The sequence below is a fragment of the Canis lupus genome, chromosome 17 (genome assembly GCF_011100685.1).
Source record: "Canis lupus familiaris isolate Mischka breed German Shepherd chromosome 17, alternate assembly UU_Cfam_GSD_1.0, whole genome shotgun sequence".
Taxonomy (NCBI): domain Eukaryota; kingdom Metazoa; phylum Chordata; class Mammalia; order Carnivora; family Canidae; genus Canis; species Canis lupus.
This window is the reverse complement of record NC_049238.1, coordinates 15,579,791-15,596,381: the sequence shown is the minus strand read 5'-3', so window position 1 is coordinate 15,596,381 and position 16,591 is coordinate 15,579,791. Positions and strand designations below refer to the sequence as shown.

General features: G+C 54.1%; 1 long non-coding RNA gene across 1 annotated transcript; it reads right to left on the bottom strand.

Moving 5' to 3' along the window:
* Positions 1–2,216: 2,216 nt before the first annotated feature.
* LOC119869820 lies at positions 2,217–9,128 on the bottom strand. Its single transcript, XR_005372157.1, has 3 exons — positions 8,764–9,128; positions 8,365–8,525; positions 2,217–5,813 (listed from the first exon to the last, which is right to left on the bottom strand). It is a non-coding gene; the product is annotated as an uncharacterized LOC119869820 (long non-coding RNA).
* Between the last annotated feature and the right edge of the window lie 7,463 nt (positions 9,129–16,591).

Below are 16,591 nucleotides of genomic sequence, written 5' to 3'. Positions count from 1 at the left end.
AGCTCATCAGTCCCAGGGCCAGAAGCCACCCCTTGTTCCCAGGGCTGGGCCTGTGGTCAGGCTGTTCTTTTGTCCTTCGGGGGCCACACGTTCCAGGGAGGCTGGACAGGGTGTGCTTGGCCGTATGTCTCTCAAGGCCCCTCCGCCCCAGTGAATCCGAGCCTCCCCCCAGGGATGGCAGCACAGTAAGTCAGCAACAAGATCCAAGGACACATCAGGTGGCCTTCCCACCCTTCTCACCATGGTGAGGAGGGAGTTAAAACTCTGAGACCCACTGGAATGTCTCCTTCTCAAGAGCTAGACCCTGCCCCAGGGCAAGGACTTAGGCTTCTGACTTTCCCAATGACCCAGCCAGGGACAGCAAGCATCTGAGAAGACCTGTCTCAGGAGGGCACACTCTGGACAGAACATACTGAGGGTCTCATGTCCCTGTGTTTCATTTGCACGAGCCCTGGTCTTAGATGACTAATTAGCACCTCTCCTTTGGATAACCCACCTCTGGTTTTCTGGTGACAGGTTGGCTGTGGAGGCTTCTGGGCAGAAATGTTGACTTCCCCAATGTCAAGGGGAGGCGCCCCCATGGGTTTGAATAAGCTGTGTGACTTCTATGGAGGAGGGCGGCCCGGGGATGCTGTTCCTGAGGACACTTCTCAGAGTCTCAGGACTTGCACCACTTGGAATTCTCTGTCCTCTGAATCCCAAGGCCTTGGGTGCTTACCGTCCTGGAACTTGAAGCCTCGGGATCTGGAAGAGAGCTTTGAAGTGACACAGCCCATCCTGGCGCTTGGAGGTTAAACAGCCTCACGCAGTGTCTCCAACACCCTGCCTTCCTCCAGCAAGAGCCGTGTCCATCTGCGGATTTCTATGGTCAACAGGTGGCGGGGCTGGTCTCTAGACAGGCCCTTGAGTCACCTGCGGCAGTGCCCGTCTCCACCTCCAGGGGAGCCAGAGCAGCCATACGATTGCGCTGGCCACTGTCCCTTCACTCTCAGAGAGGAGCATGTCTCACTCCCCTTGCGGGATGCTCTTCTCCAGACAGAGCCTGGGGCACAGTCGAGCGTCCTTAGTAGCCAACCATCTGACAATGTAATTGTAAAGACAAGCTTTACGCGATACGATGAGCACTGGGTTTTACACGCAACCGATGAATTATTGAACACTACACCTGAAACTGATGATGTACTCTATGTTGGCTAATTGAGTTTAAATAAAAAATACATAAAGACGAGCTTTTCACGCATGAAAGAGCTAAGGATCTGTGTGGTCAGGCAGAAAGTGCTGGAGGGGTCCAGAAGAAACAGGCCTGGGGCTTGTGGAAAGGGAAGGATTCTAGAAAAAGGCTGGCTCTGGAGGGGCCTGGGGCTATCAAGTCCTGGAATCAGCCTCATCCCTCAGAGGCCAGCAGGAATCCATAGATCCCCACATGGTCTACACGGCCTGCTTCAGTCCTCACAACAGGTAGGCAAAGGGTGAACTCACATCCAGTGTTAGAGATGAGCTAACGGGGGCTAGAGAAGCTCAGCATCTCACCAGGACCAGGTGGTGAGTTGGGGCAGAGACAGAGGCCAACGACCCAGTTCTTCTGACTCCTTTCCACAGAGCAGGTCAACCCAACCATTGCGCCTGTCTCTGTCCATGGAGCTAATCTGGGGACTGGTCCTTGATGCTGTCATCTGGACTCGGATTGTGGTGATATTCGTGGTCCACTGGCCTATGGTCCACTGGCCCTGACATTCTCCGGACCTACCATTACTGGTGGCACCTGAACGTCCTGCTCTCCGGGCCATTTTTGCTCTGGACCTTCCCCCAGGCTCCTTCCCCATTCCCAGCCTCCCCTCCATCCTCTGGAACATTAAGTGATCTCATGACGTGCCTACCATCCTCAGAGGGCAGGGGGTGGTGCCAGCTTACATGCCTTAGGGATGGTGCCTGAAGGGAAAGTGCCATAACATACTCTCCCTGACCCCGGGGTATATGGTTGGCAGTCGTCATGTTTCTACATAGCCGTGCCATTCATGTACGGATGCATGCTTTTTAAAATTGGGATCATACAATTGCCTTGCAGTCTGTTCAATAACATTTTTTTTTTAATTTTTATTTATGATAGTCACAGAGAGAGAGAGAGAGGCAGAGACACAGGCAGAGGGAGAAGCAGGCTCCATGCACCGGGAGCCTGACGTGGGACTCGATCCCGGGCCTCCAGGATCGCGCCCTGAGCCAAAGGCAGGCGCCAAACTGCTGCGCCACCCAGGGATTCCCCCTGTTCAATAACATTTTATAGTTCTTTTTGCTCTGCATGAACATTCTTCAAAAATACCATTTTAAAGGGCCGCGTAATCATATAGCTGGAGTGTAATATATTTAATTTTTCACCTATTTTGGAATATCTTAGGCTTCTGAGTTTTTTGCTACTCCACATTCCCATTATGGATCATCTTTGCCCATAATTTCTTGTTTGAATTTCTAATTATTTCCACAGAGAAAATTCCAAGACATTTATGTTGTCTAGTTAAACATCCTTGATTCTGCCAAAATATTTCTAGAAGGGTTGTCCCTGACTTATATGCCACCACCAGCTGAGGTCCAAGAGGACCAGTGTCATGGGTCTGCACCAGTTCCTGGAAATACCAGCAAATCACTCTATGAGCTCTCTCTACATTGCCATTGTGACATTTGTGGCATATGTGTTTTACTAGTGTGCTGTTTCCTTTTATTTTTGTTTTTTGATGGCTTTTAACCTCCCAATGTTTATATTTTTACATTGTCAAAGCCACTGGTTTTTCCTCTTGTGACTGTCCACTACTTAGAAAGTCTTTCCTGGGAAATAGCTTTTTAAATGGGTCAAGAGGTGGACTCTTCCTCCCCTTGGTTATCTATTTTTGGTAAATTTTGAACAAACATCCTTTTCCCAAATCCCCTTTTCCCTGGACCATCTGGAATGTGCTTGCTTTTATATCTCTCTCCCCCAGGGACCAGGGTGTTGGGGCGGGAAGAGGCTCTCACAGTGTGCTGGTCTCTGGGTGCAGAAACTGGAGCAGGGAGTTCTGGTCTCCAGAAACGGTTTGTTTTCTACCTTCAGGGTGGACATGCTCTGCTCTGAACATTGTCTGATCTCTCCACCAAAGAAATAAAAGCGCCGTCTGGAAACCTTTTAAATGTGATGTATCAGCAAATGAAGACCATCTGTGTATGGGCCTCAGACCAACTCATGGGGCTTATTGCTGTGCTCTTGGGCAAGACAGCCCTGGCTCCTCGGTAGCCAAGATGCCTGGGGACTTTGAGAGTCTTTGGGTCCATAAAGTGGTTCAGCCATTTGTCTCTGCCATACACGCAGTGGAACCTTATTCCCTTGCAGCCCACACAGCGCTCCATTGGTGAGCTTCCGAAATGGCACCCTGCGCAGAGTTCACTTGGCTCAAAGCTGGGATCTCCACGTTCTGACCCCTCTGACTCCTTGCAGCTGTATGACCTTGGGGAGTTTCCTTTCTGTGCAAGGAGGACCAAAACATCCTGCCTGCAGGGCTGGCGTGAGGATTGGATGCAACGCCTGGCACACGGTAGGCACAGCGATGCTTGTTCGTCTGATGATTATGATACCTCCACCGCCAACAAGCAAATCAGATTTGTGCACGCTGTCTCTCAAAAAGGGAACAACATGCCAAAGATAGCCGAAGTGTGGGGCTGGGAGGAGAGCCAAGATAACTCCAGGACTTTAATTGTTATTTCTCTACTATTTGGAGATACTGGATTCTCACTCCTTCAAGGCATCAAAGGAGAGGAAATTTGTGTTGTGGCTAAGTCAAGGGGCTTTGAAGTCAAGAGCTGAGTTCCTAACAGTTTCCGGATCTGCCACTTCCAACTGTATGACCTTGGGCAAGTTATTTCTCTTCTGTAAGCCTTGGTTTCTCTATCATAAAATGGGGCTCTTAGCCCCTCTTGTAGGGCATTGCGGGGACTAAATAAAATAATATCTATAAAATTAGAGTGAATATACACCTATCTTCCAAACCAGGACATTTTTGAGAGGGAAAAGAGGTACTATTAATAATTGTCCAGCAATCCAGGCAAACCAGGGCACATGGCCACACAACACAAAGGGCTTGGTTACAGTGTGTGCCTGAATATGCCCTCTGTGACAGCAGCCGATTTACTGAGGAGTGCGGGGGTTCTCTCCACAGCTGCGTGGATCATGCTGGAGACAGAAAAGGAGCATCTCAACAGAGCACCCTGGATGGAGCACCCTAAGGTGGGCGAGGGGCTAGGATTCACAGCCATGGCTCAGGGGGAGCCAGGAGCAACCAGACCCTCACTCAGCTCTCTGTGCCCTCCAGGAGGTTGTCCTTCCTGGAAGGAGGTGGGGAGGGACCAAGTCCTTTTCCCAGGGCTGTGGCAAGGGAGCCCTGCTTGGACTGGCCCCTCTCCACTCTTTGTCCCATGGGATCAAATTAAAGCCAACTCTGGACAAAGCAAAGGCTCGGGTTCTTGCCTCAGTCTGACCTCTTCCTTCTCTGGTCCTCTGGGGCCCATTCAGAACCGCATCTCAGTGGCTCCAAAGGTCACAGCCTTGTCCCTCTCGTCTTTGTTGGGGGAGGGCCCTCATCCCCCGCCCCAGGCCAGCTGGACACGGAGTGAACTGCCTGTGGAGTGTGCAATCCCTCCAGGCCCTCAGCTCTCCTCCCAGCCTTAGCACAAACACATTCCCGAAAATAGGCAAGATCCGGGAGTGACTCAGGCCTCAGGAATGTGCAATCTGATCCCCCTCGTTCGGGGAGCAAATTCCTCATCCTAAGGTGGGCAGTTAGCTGAGCCTAGAAGCCCTGGGGGGTCTGAGCCCATGAGTCAGCTCTGAGGATCAAGCTTTCATGGTAGCTGCCTCTGGGCTCTGCTCCTCCCCTTCAGACCCTTATGGTGTTGTGGGGTGGTTGTCAGGTCAAGCGAATGCTCAGGAACCCTCTTCCATGTTCAGGGCCAAAATTCAGTTTGCTGGAGAAAGCAGGCTGAGTCAACCGGGGCAGGAGTCTGGAAGCAGAACTGTGACGGGGATGGCACCCCACGCCTCCCCAGGCCCATCCCCTGAGCCACGGGAGAGGAGAGAAGCCTCTAGATGCAGGACCAAGAGAGCAGTCTCTGGCCTATCCTCCTGGCCTCCCAGATGTCCCTCTGGATACTGACTATTTTCAGCTGGGAGGCTGCTGCTCCGGGTTCCTCATTCCCAGCCCTGCCCAGCCTAGACCAGGGATTCTTCATGTCCTTGTTCAGCAGAACCAAACAATGTTATAGGGAATCTTGTAAAATCATAGAAGAAATGCCCCATTTGATGACTCTGAGGGTGGACATTCGCTAGAGGAGCAAAACACCAGTTAAGCTGAAGTCTATGAGCCACGTACCAGATATGGAGTGTCAGAAACCCCAAGGTATGGAACACAAATGCCTGTGTGTCTGTTAAGGCTTGGTGGGGGACTCAGTTCTGGGATGAAACGAGGCACAGTTGCTTGTCATCAACACAAATGGAGAGTGCACAGGCCAGGTCCAAAGAGTGACCAGTCCTCCAGACATCCTGAGGCAGGTCAGAGAGACCTCAACCCGTACTGGTTGGATCTGATGCACACTGGGAATGCTGGGCCCCAGGAGTCACCATTGCCAAGACGGGGGAGTCTACCTGAGAGGTGACGGCCATGCTCTTCCTCTGCTGGACGACCCCCAAGAAAGGAGAGCCTACTTCGCACCATAGAAGATGAAGTTACTGTCCACTCCTCACTCCTCAGCCAGGGGGTAGCTTGACCAGTCAAACTCTTGTACCTGGGGTTTTGAATCTGGAGGGAGTGACACAAAGCTTCAGAAAGAGGCTGACACGATTGAAGGATCCAGCAGGGTCCACCCAGGGGTGGAAGGTACTAGCACTTTGTCCCCATGGGAGACACTGTCCAGCGGTGCTCACCTCCCTTGCTCTCCAGCCTTCCTGATAATCCATTGTGAGCAGCACAATACTCTTCCACTAAAATCTTTTTCTAAGTAAGTTAGCCAAAGCTGGTTTCTGTGGTTTGCATCTGAAGACCAAGTGCAACAGACCAGCGTGTGCTGAGGCCAGCACCGCTCAGAGGAGTTAACCATCGTGCCAGGGCCCCACCTTTGCTTGTGTATGCCTTATCTGGAACCCTTGCTTGGTTGACGTGTGAGCAAAGGCTGAGGGTGATTGAGGATATTGGTTCTGGGTCAGGAACCTGGTCCTGGGAGCACTCAGCTTAGGGTGAGAGTGGTAGGTAGGCCAGAATGTGAGAGGAAACTGAAGTAGGCCTGAGATCCAGGGTCCAGTCAGTGGCACAGGGCTGGGACTCCTTGTTGGCCAGGTCAGAGGAGGCAGGTACCCCATCCACCTCACAGCTTGGCAGGTGGTCAAGGTGCAGAGGCAGGGCAGGGAGTTCTCAAGAACTGGGCAGGATGAAAGCCAGGACATCTGGGCAGGATCCCAGATTCAAGGACTCACCCTTACCCGGGGCCACCAGGGCCTTGTGCCTTTCTCTCAGGAGGGCATGGAGTATGAAACCTGGGCTGCCAGGGCAGCCCACAGGCACTAAAGGCTCTGAACCTCCAAGAGGGTCCCTGCTGGATCCGAACCCAGCAGTGGGAGGAGGCCCAGCATAGTGGGTGCTTGTTCTTGGTTGACAATGTTCCTCCCTGGAGCAGGCTGAGCTGAGGCCAGCAGGCTGACAATCCTCCCACTATCCCTCTGTGGGGATACGTAGTGCCCTCCCATCTGCCCCATAGCTGACCTCTTAGGCGCCCATGAAAGCTGTGCAGAGGAGGGGGTGGGTCCCCCAATTGCAAGGATAGTGGGGGCAGAAGAGGTTGCAATGTAAGGGGCTGACATGTATGAGGAGTGCCTGTCTCTGGGGCCCTCTCAGCTGGAAATAGAGAATTGGTCATCCCAGGGCACCCACAGAGTACACCGTGCCTACTGCCCCAACTCCTCCTCACTTACTCATGCTGTTGGAGAGGCCAGCCCTCCCCAGGACCTCATTTCCCACCCACCCCTCAAAATCCTCCACACCTCAGGTAGACAAGCACCCCAGCACCACTCCTGTTGGCCCTTACTCCACAGCCCCGCCCTCTCTCCCCCTCACTGGGTGCCCAGTCCCACCCTCACCAAGTACCCTGTCCCACCCTGCATCAGGTACCCTGTACCACCCTGTGGGGAAGGCTGCATCTCCCAAGGTTGTTCTTTACAACCTGAGCCTTCACCTCCCTTCAGCAGATGGGAGCTTTCCTCTACAGGAAGACAGAAAAGGTGGTGGACACACCCTAGAGTGGCCCCCATGTTTTCCCGCCCTATGTTCAGCCCATAATTCCCTCCCCTTGGGTGTGGGCAGGACCTGTGACTTGGTCCTAGCTCATAGAATATGAAGGGATTTTGCAGGTGTCGGTAAGATTCCAAACCAGTCAATTCTGAGTTAATCAAAACAGGGGTTATTCTGAGTGGGACTGGCTTAATTGGGGAAGAACCCTTAAACATGGGATTGGACCCCCTCTGAGTAGACAGCCTGTCCTTGCCAGCTTGGTGGAATAAACAGCCATGTGAAGGAAGCCCATGTGGCAAAGAACCACAGGCGGTCTCGATCAGGGCGTGGCCTCCAGCTGAAGTCAGAAAGAGCTGGGCCTCGGTCATCCAGCTGCAAGGAAATGCCTGAACTCAGAAGCAGCTTCTTCCCCACTTGAGCCTCCAGATGAGAATGCTGCCGGCTTACATTTAGACTACATTCTTTTGAGGCCCCGAGCAAAGGATCCAGAGAAGCCAGGCCCAGATTCCTGATCCACAGCAACTGTGAGATGAGGTGACAAAGGCATGCTGCTTTAAGCTGCCAAGTTTGTGGTGATTTGCTCCCCAAAGATAGAAAGCTCATATTGAGTGGGGAGGGTTGGGATGTTATCCTGGAGCTTAGAAAGGAAATGGGGTGTCTTGCTTTCTTCAGGGTCAGGGTCCTGAAACCAAACCCCCAAGGGCCAGAGTCGGCAGCTGGACAGTGGTGGGTTCCAGGAAGGACAGCAGGTGAGGGAACCTCCCTGGGGCCTGGTTTCCAGGTTTCCAGGTTTTGCTGAAGAAGGCCCGCACACTGGGGAATACGTGTGCATGGGGGTGGGGGGGCCCCAGCTGGGGAAGGGTTCTCTGCCATGGTACTCTAGGGCCTCACCCAGTACTCTGGGGCTGAGCTCCACAGGGGCAGGATTCCTGCTCAGAGGTCTGTACACATTGAATTTACATAAAGATTTCCAGTAAAAACCCATCACTTGCCTGCCGGTGTTTTTTCCCCCCAGCAGCTCCTGAGAGTTGATTCCCCCCTTGCCCATGCTGCCAATTCTCGACAATACCTGTCTTGGTCATTTTTGCCAATCTCTTGGGTGTGAAATAGTACTTCATTGTTTTAATTTGCATTTCCTTGATAGCTAGCAGGGTTTACAACCTCTTCACGAACTTGTTAGTCGTTTGGATTTTGCTTCCTGTAAATGCTCTTTTATATCCTTTGATTCCTCTAAAAAAAAAAAAAGAAGAAGAAGAAAGAAAAAGTTTTGTTTTGTTTGTTTGTTTTCCCCTTGAGGTTTCTAAGGACACCCAGCTTGGCCCGTCCCCAGGGGCAGCGGGGCAGCCCGCTCCTCCTCATTCCCCAGCTGTGCCCAGTTTAGGCCACCTGCCCGGCCCCTTGGGTCCTGGGGGGTGCCCTACATGGGGACCCGGAGAGAGCAGAGAGAAACAGGTCATAGCTGCCTCACCTGCTGACCCACAACCTTTTCACTCACTCTTTTTTTGGAGCCAGGAGGGAGAAAGAGGGGGTCCCACATCAGGGGTGTACTTTTGGGGTTCAAGGGTGAGTGCCTGGCTGCTGACTTTCCTCCTGCCGCAGGGGCCCCCACGCCCCAGAGGACTCTAGCCACAGAGAACCAAGAACACACAAACGCCCCCTTTGAGGCTGCAGCGTGAGAGGGGGGGCTTCCGGAGCAAACAATGGGCCTCTGTGTCTGGTTTCTCCTGGGCCCGGAAGCCCCTGGTGCGGGGCCCACCGATGAGTCACGCAGGATGTCCCCCGGCCTGCTCTGCTGGCAGATGAGGTCACAGCTGTCCTGGGGAAGCCCTGGCAGTGGACAGCCCGGGAAGCTCACCGCCCCCTAACTGCTCCTGCTCCCGGGGCCTGGGCCTGAGACAGGGAGGGGTGGAGGCGGAGGCCGGGGCGGGGGGGGGGGGGGGGGGCGTGATGCTGGCCCCAGGCCGAGCCAGGAAGAAAGGCCCAGCTCACGGAGCCCAGGGAAAGCCCCACTGCGCTCTTGGGGCTCCCCGCGGGTGGCGGCCGCCCGCCCCCCCCCACCTTCCTGAGCTCAGGCGGCCCCAGCCAAGTGTATGAGGAGCACCCCCGGAGGGGCCACCTGGGACCAGCAGGAAGTCGAGGGCCGGGGTGGCCATCCACCCTGGCTCGGCCTGTGAGGCTGGGAAGGGAACAAAGGTCGGACTTTCCACTTGGCTGGATTCGACAGAGATTCCAGAAAAAATGAGCCATGTGGTCCCCAGGCCGTTTCAATTCTTGGAACTTGGACGTTTCTGTTAGTGGTGGTGGTGGTTCCAAGCATCCCTCCCTGGCTGGGGCAGGGCATGGCTCCAGAGTCCCAGAGCCACACACCCACTAACTGAGGGGCCTTGACCAAGTCCCTCTACCTTTCTGAGCCTCAGTCTCCCCCCTCGATAGAATGGGATTGTGCATGAGTTTGCATCCGCCAGCTGCCCCGCACACAGCTGGCCCTCAGCAACCAGGAGTCTCCTCTCTTGCCCTCGTTCCCCTGTGGCTTTGAAGAGGCCCCAGGCTGGGCTTCTGTTCTGGTTCACCTCCCAGAGGCGTGCACAGCCCAACGTGCTCCTTGCACGCCCACCTTTCCTCTGGACTCAGGTGAGGGCAGGCAATGGGTGGGGTGCCTCCAGAGCCTCAGGAGGAAACAACCACCCTAGTGGGTCTGAGACCCAAGAATGGGGTCATTGTCACCTTCTGCTGGCGTCTCACATCTGACTGGTTAGCAGGATGAATGACTGCTCCAAGGACCACCTGGAAACACCACCAGGCTGGAGTCTAGGCCCGTAGGTGTGGGGAGCCCAGAGCTGAACCCCAGGAATCCCAGGGTGCGGACTGCCCCCGTCCCACCTCTGAGGGCTACCATGAGCAGCTGAAGAGCTGCAGGGAGGATGCCAGGCACTGGGCAAGAGAAGCTGTTCCTGGTGGGCTGCCTGCCCACCCCTGCCCTACACCCCTGACCAAGAGTCTGGGGCCCTGCACCCAAGCCTTCTTCCTATACCCCTCACCAGGGCTCAGCATGCTACCTAAGGGGAAATGACACAGTGCTGAGTGTTCCGTGTCAGAGGTTCCCAGACTGATGATCATCAGGAGAAACTAGACACGTTACTGGGGCTTTTGCAAGTCCATGGTCATCCCCCAACCACAGAAACATCACCTGTGAAGTAAGCCAAAGAGTCACACTGCGGAGGTTTGATGAAAGAGGCACCACATTGGTTCTGATACGGCTGGCGTGCGTGTTCTGACCTGTGTTACAGTCTCTGGAAGACCCATCCCACCCCCCGTGCCCCGCACCCCAGCCTCAATGCCAGGGATAGGTGCTTGGACAGTAGCCCCTCGCACTGCCTCCTGACTGCATGGAGCAGCAAACCACTTGACGGATGTCACTTGCCTCAGGCTCAAAAGCATGGTCATCACTTCAGTGCCAGGGCCTTAGTCACTCTGGCCCCCGCTCGGCTCCAGCGCCTGCCCACCTCTCCTCCCGGTCTACCCTCCAGCCACCAGGAAGCTCCCTTACACTTACCACATGGGCTCTTCTTCCCGCTGGAGGGTCTTTCTTCCCCATGCCCCCTCTGGCCAGTCGGAGCTGTATTAAAGCCACGGATGTGTCATAGGGAATTCAGGGAGCTGGGAAAGTCGCATGAACCAGAGCTTCTCTCCGGGAGGACAGTGCACATGATGTCAAAGGAGGTCTTGGACAAGACATTTGGGAGGAGGTGAGACCCCCAAGAGTCACGCTGGGCCCTGCAGATGGTTGGGAGCTTTCTAAGGAGGGTGGGTCTGCAGGCCTTTGGTCTCTCTGAGTGGGCTGCGTGTGGGGCCAGGGCTGAACCGCTCGGGTCCACAGAAAGGGTTCTCCTTTCTCTGTCTTCCCACTCAACCCCTCCCCCACACATAAATGTGGAGCCAACATTAGTATCCCCAATTCCACATCCTCAGCCTGCACTGGGCCGCCCCAAGTCTTAGTGGCCCACCCCTGCTGGTCCTGCAAACCCCGCTCAGTGGCAGGTGTTGCTTTTGTTCTTTCTCCAGAACTTAGCCCAGGCGTGGCCGTGTCTGCACTCCGGAATGCTTGCAATGACTGCAGGGCCTCCTACCCTGAGTCTGCAGTAGGCACGCGTGACACTGGCTTGCAGCCCAACGTGTGCAGGATGTAGGGGTGTGTGCAGAGAGGTGTGTGTGTGTGTGTGTGTGTGTGTGATTACTTCACCAGATTCATGCCCTCTCCCGCACCGGATACACTCCTGCCTGGCCCCAGCAGCCTCTCTGCCAGCTCAGCACACCTGGAGTCTGTCTTCAAATCCATGCACGTCTGTTCTCCTCACCCCACCCATGATTGCCCAGCCTCAAATTCAGATTCCAATCCTCTCTGCTCAGACCTCACCAGCTGTACCAGAGGCATTCAGGTCGGGAGTCCCCAGCCCCAGCTTTCTTCAAGACAGGACCCTGGGGCAGCCCTGGTGGCCCAGCGGTTTAGCACTGCCTTTAGCCCAGGGCGTGATCCTGGAGCCCCGGGATCAAGTCCCACGTCGGGCTCCCTGCATGGAGCCTGCTTCTCCCTCTGCCTGTGTCTGTGCCTCTCTCTGTGTGTCTCTCATGAATAAATAGATAAAATCTTAAAAAAAAAGAAAAAAGAAAAAGGACTCTGCCTTCCAGATACAGCCACAGGCCCACTGCTATCCACTGCTCCCCTCTTAGGGCCCCCGTGACACTCCTGCCACTACTGGCCACTCAGGACCCTACGACATGCCCGTGTTTTGCACTTGGAGCCTCTAGCATACACCCTCCGCTCTGAGCCTGTTGGCCTCTTTGTGGCTGCTACACAGTCATCCTCAATCCCAGGTCTTGGTCTCCACGGCTGACTCTTCACCTGCCATGCTCTCTTCTCTCCCCTGCCGGTCACCTAACTGCTGTCCCCAGGCCCAGGTCAGCTGCCAGTCTCCCTGTGTCACCCTTGCTGGCCAACAGAGCCACCATGATTTTGCCTTCCTCTGTACTCCTGTGGGCTTGATCATTCCACAGAGTTAGTGCCGTGGAGCCTCAGTCTAATTATGAGACCTACCATGGTGCTCATCCAGGACACTAATCCAAACAGGCCCCTAAATCAGCCTGGCCAAGGCTTGACCGAATGTGGACTCCACGTAAAAAGCCCTCTGGCATCAGCGTGGCCACGGGACTGAGCCTTCGCAGACATTGTTGATGCGCCGGTCCAGGCCTGGCCTCCCTCTGGAGTGGTCAGATCCGGAGCTAGACCTTCCCGCAACGGGGCTGGCGGGACCCTGTAGACCCCAAACAAACTGCTGCTGGGAATTCCCAGAAACCATCTATCCAGGACATCTCACTGGGAAAGGGTCCTTTAGGGGGAATTCTGACCTTATCATTTATTTTCCGCTGACCCAAAGGATATTACTATATATGCTTTGGTTCATAGAAAGCAACTGCTCCGTGCAGAATAGAAACAGAAACTCCAGCCTGCATTGTCCCTCTGATAATAAATTCTACTTCCCAGAAGGAAGGGAAGGCCCAACAAACAGCATGGACTGAGTGGGATGGGGTCAGCTTCCATTTCTGTTGTAGAATAAAACCCCCAGATTGTGGCACATGCCCTGGACTCACACTGAGGGTGCCACTCAAGCCTCCCTCCCTGCAGAATATCGGGGGGCACCCACTATGTGCCGGGCCCTTATGACACTGTGAGGTAGGTGACACTGCCCCTGCTTTAGAGAGAGTCATATGGCCAGGAAGCCTCTAGAATCAGGCCTGAGTCTCAGGGAGGCCCCGTACAAAGCATAGAAAGCAGGATGCCAGTGGCAGGAGGGTCTGCATGGGGAAGGCTTCTCAGAGGAGGTGAGGCTCAGGCTGGCTCTCAGGACAGGAGAGAGGAAGCGACAGGCAGAGTCTGGGTGGAAGGAAGAACATGAGCAAAGATGGAGAGAGAGAAGCCTGAACAGAAAGAAGGTGGCGCGGGATGGATTTGAAGCTCCCTCCCAAATAGCCTGTCAGGAGCTTCTTAGCCATCCCTCTTTATATACAGCTGCCTTTTTTTTTTTTTTTTTTTTTAAGATTTTATTTCTCTATCCATGAGAGACACAGAGAGACAGAGGAAGAGACACAGGCAGAGGGAGAAGCAGGCTCCCTGCGGGGAGCTCCATGCGGCACTCGATCGCAGGACCCCGGGATCACGACCTGAGCCAAAAGCAGACGCTCAACCACTGGGCCACCCAGGTGTCCCTACAGCTGTCTTTTAATGGGCAATCCCTCCTTGACAGCAGGCATCAGGGACCTTCTAACCTCTCACACATTAAAGGGGTCCCCCAGCTGTCCTGTCCTCCCTGGCCAGGGTGGGTCAGAGGGACAGGGTGGCACAGAGGACATGGAGGAGTTACAGACCAGGATTCCATGTGGAAGAGCTCAGTTCTGTGGATGCCAAGCCGGTGGATAAACAATGCAGGTGCTTTGAGGCCCGAGCCTAGAGACACGGGAGGGAGGAGACATGCTTGGCTTCCTCCCTAGGGCCCTGGCCCTCATCTGACACTGCAGTGGGGCCACCAGGGACACTCACTACATTTGGGGACCTACAAGGTGGAAGCAGCGTGGCTAGAGAGCCAGGGAGCCTGGTAGCTAGAGACTGTGGAGGCCAGACAGCACCTTGGAGGGTCAGAGCTGGAGGAAGAAGGAGTTGGCACTTCTTGGCCTTTTCTGAATTTTAAGAGTCAAGCTGATGACCTAGAATAAGCCCAGGAGGCCCTGGGCTAGGGCTGCGGTGGTGACACGGTCATGTCCCAGTGCTTCCGACCCCCAGCACGGCTAGCTCACTAAGCTTCAGGACTGAGCCAGGTCAACATCCCTCCAGGCCCTTTACTCTTGGAATGTGGCCTCAGCTCAGCAAATGCATCCTTTGGGGCCAAGAATGGCTGCAGAACCAATCCGCAGAACCCATTGTTCTGGAAGTTCCAAAACAACCAAAATAAACCCTGGACAATATGGGAGTGAGGAGGGAGCACGGAAAGGGCCAGTGGAGCCTTTGTCCTTAGACATCCAGACTTTACATTTTCCACATTAATGAGCTAGGAAATGGCTCTTTTTATGCCAGTAATAACAACCACCCCCTCCATGTTCTCATCTAATCCTGGCCAAAACCCAAGCACGGCCCATATTAGCAACCTGTTACAGAGATGAGGGCCTGAGTTCCAAGGGGCCCATGACCTCCAGTGCAGTGAACGCTGGAGCTGAGGCTCGAACCCAATGCCCAGCTTCTCTCCCTCCAGCTCAGTGAGGCCAGCTGTACCCGTCGAGGGACAGGATAGGCCTGAAGGACATTGCCTGGTTCCATTGAGCCTCCTGGCACAGTGAGCCAGATAAGGAAGCAGACTCTTGCAGGGTGGCCAGGAGGCCAGGCTGACCCAGCACTGCCTGCCCCCAAGTGCCACTGCGCCAAGGCCAGGTGTCAACCATCGTCCTCACATCAACCTAGGGTTTTCTGTCTGTAGCCACACACTCTTCAGGCCAGGCAGTACTCACATCCTCTTGCTGGTGTCCTGGCCCGTGGGGACCTGAGAATGAGGTCTCCCACATTCCCTCTCCCGGGCCAGCTCAGGCCGCTCCCTGACCCCGAGCCCTGTGCAGTGGTGGCAAGAAGGGAGCGATGGATCGGCCTCTTGTACACAATTTAGCAATTGACTGTATCCCTTCCAGACACTGTAAGATTTTCACGGGCTAATATTTTTAGCAGCAAAAGAAAAATTGCTGAACTCATAAATTGCGATTTTGCGTACTCATCGATTTCTAAAGCTCATTGCTAGATAACTAAGAGCTTGTTCTTTGATTATGGCCATTTAGTAAAAGGAATTCTAACAGGCTTGCTTGAGGCTCACGAGCCTTGCAGTTTGCACCAAGAAACTGTGTGTGACAACACTTCCATCTGGCAGACGGCCTCACTGGAATGCACTCAGAAGTCTGGAGAATGGAGACATCCACAGAAGCACAATTAATCAGTGCAATTGTTTTCCCTGCTGTGAACAGGACATTTGTCTGGATTTTTGAGGGCAGCACACACAGCAAAGACCTGGCTTGGCATTCTCCATGGCATTCAAAACCGTGTTGAGTGCCGGGCATGTTTTGGTTTCTGATACTGGTCTTGCTGCTCGCTCCCCGACTTGGACTGGTGCAGCAAAGCCCTCAGCTCTCCTGGCTGCAGTCGGGGTGAGAGTGCTGGGTGCCTGAGCAGCCTGAGGTTACTGGCTCTGACTGGAGGCTCTCTGGAGCCTGGCTTTGGTCATTGTTATTTTTATGACAAAATTTCTTGGTTTTGTAACTTGCAGACCAGAAAAAGGAAAACAAATTTAAGCCAATATCTGGACAGGAAGGGGAAACCCAAGAGCTCCTTATCGAGTGAACTGCAGGGAGTTGTAGATTTGGTTAAGCCTCCAGAAGCACTCCTTTCCAACTGCTGGTCTACCCTAGCTAGTCCTTTCTGGGGAACCTCTGATTCTTAGATTTTTTTTCAGTCTATGAAAGGCAACTCACAATCTGCCCAATGATGTGGGTTTCAGGATTAAAATAAAGGAGTCAGGTGCTTTGGGGTCCCCCTTGAAAGAACAAGGTATAAAACACACCTCCTAGAGAGACCCAAGGCACTGTGGGTGGGGGTGGCAGTCTCAAGGTTGAAGAGAAGGTTTTTCTGTGGGAGGGAAGGGGTAGGGGAAAGCCAGACAAGATCATGGATCCGCTGGCCTTCCCTCCTCAGGACCCAGAGCCAGCAGAAGCCTGGGGACCTGGGCTTGCAGCACCTGAGATAAGGTCTTCCCTCTCTCAAGTGTCTGGGCTCCCAAATTTCCCCTCCCTCACGCTGAGAGTTTCCAGTTGGTTAAAGTAAAAAAGCGTCCTTGGTGTTTTCACGAACATCATGCTGTCCCTCCTTGTAAAAAATTTTTTTTAAATTTTTATTTATTTGTGATAGTCACAGAGAGAGAGAGAATGAGGCAGAGACACAGGCAGAGGAGAAGCAGGCTCCATGCACCGGGAGCCCGACGTGGGATCCAATCCCGGGTCTCCAGGATCGCGCCCTGGGCCAAAGGCAGGCGCCAGACCGCTGCGCCACCCAGGGATCCCCTGCTGTCCCTCCTTGTAAGGAACCTAGAGTTCCAAATCACAGGCATAGCGGGAGGAGGATGTGAGGAAGTCGTTTCAGAGCCTTAGGGCTACACCAGCAAGAGGGGATTCTGATAGGAACAGAAGTCTTCAAAAACCAGTTATCATGGGACGCC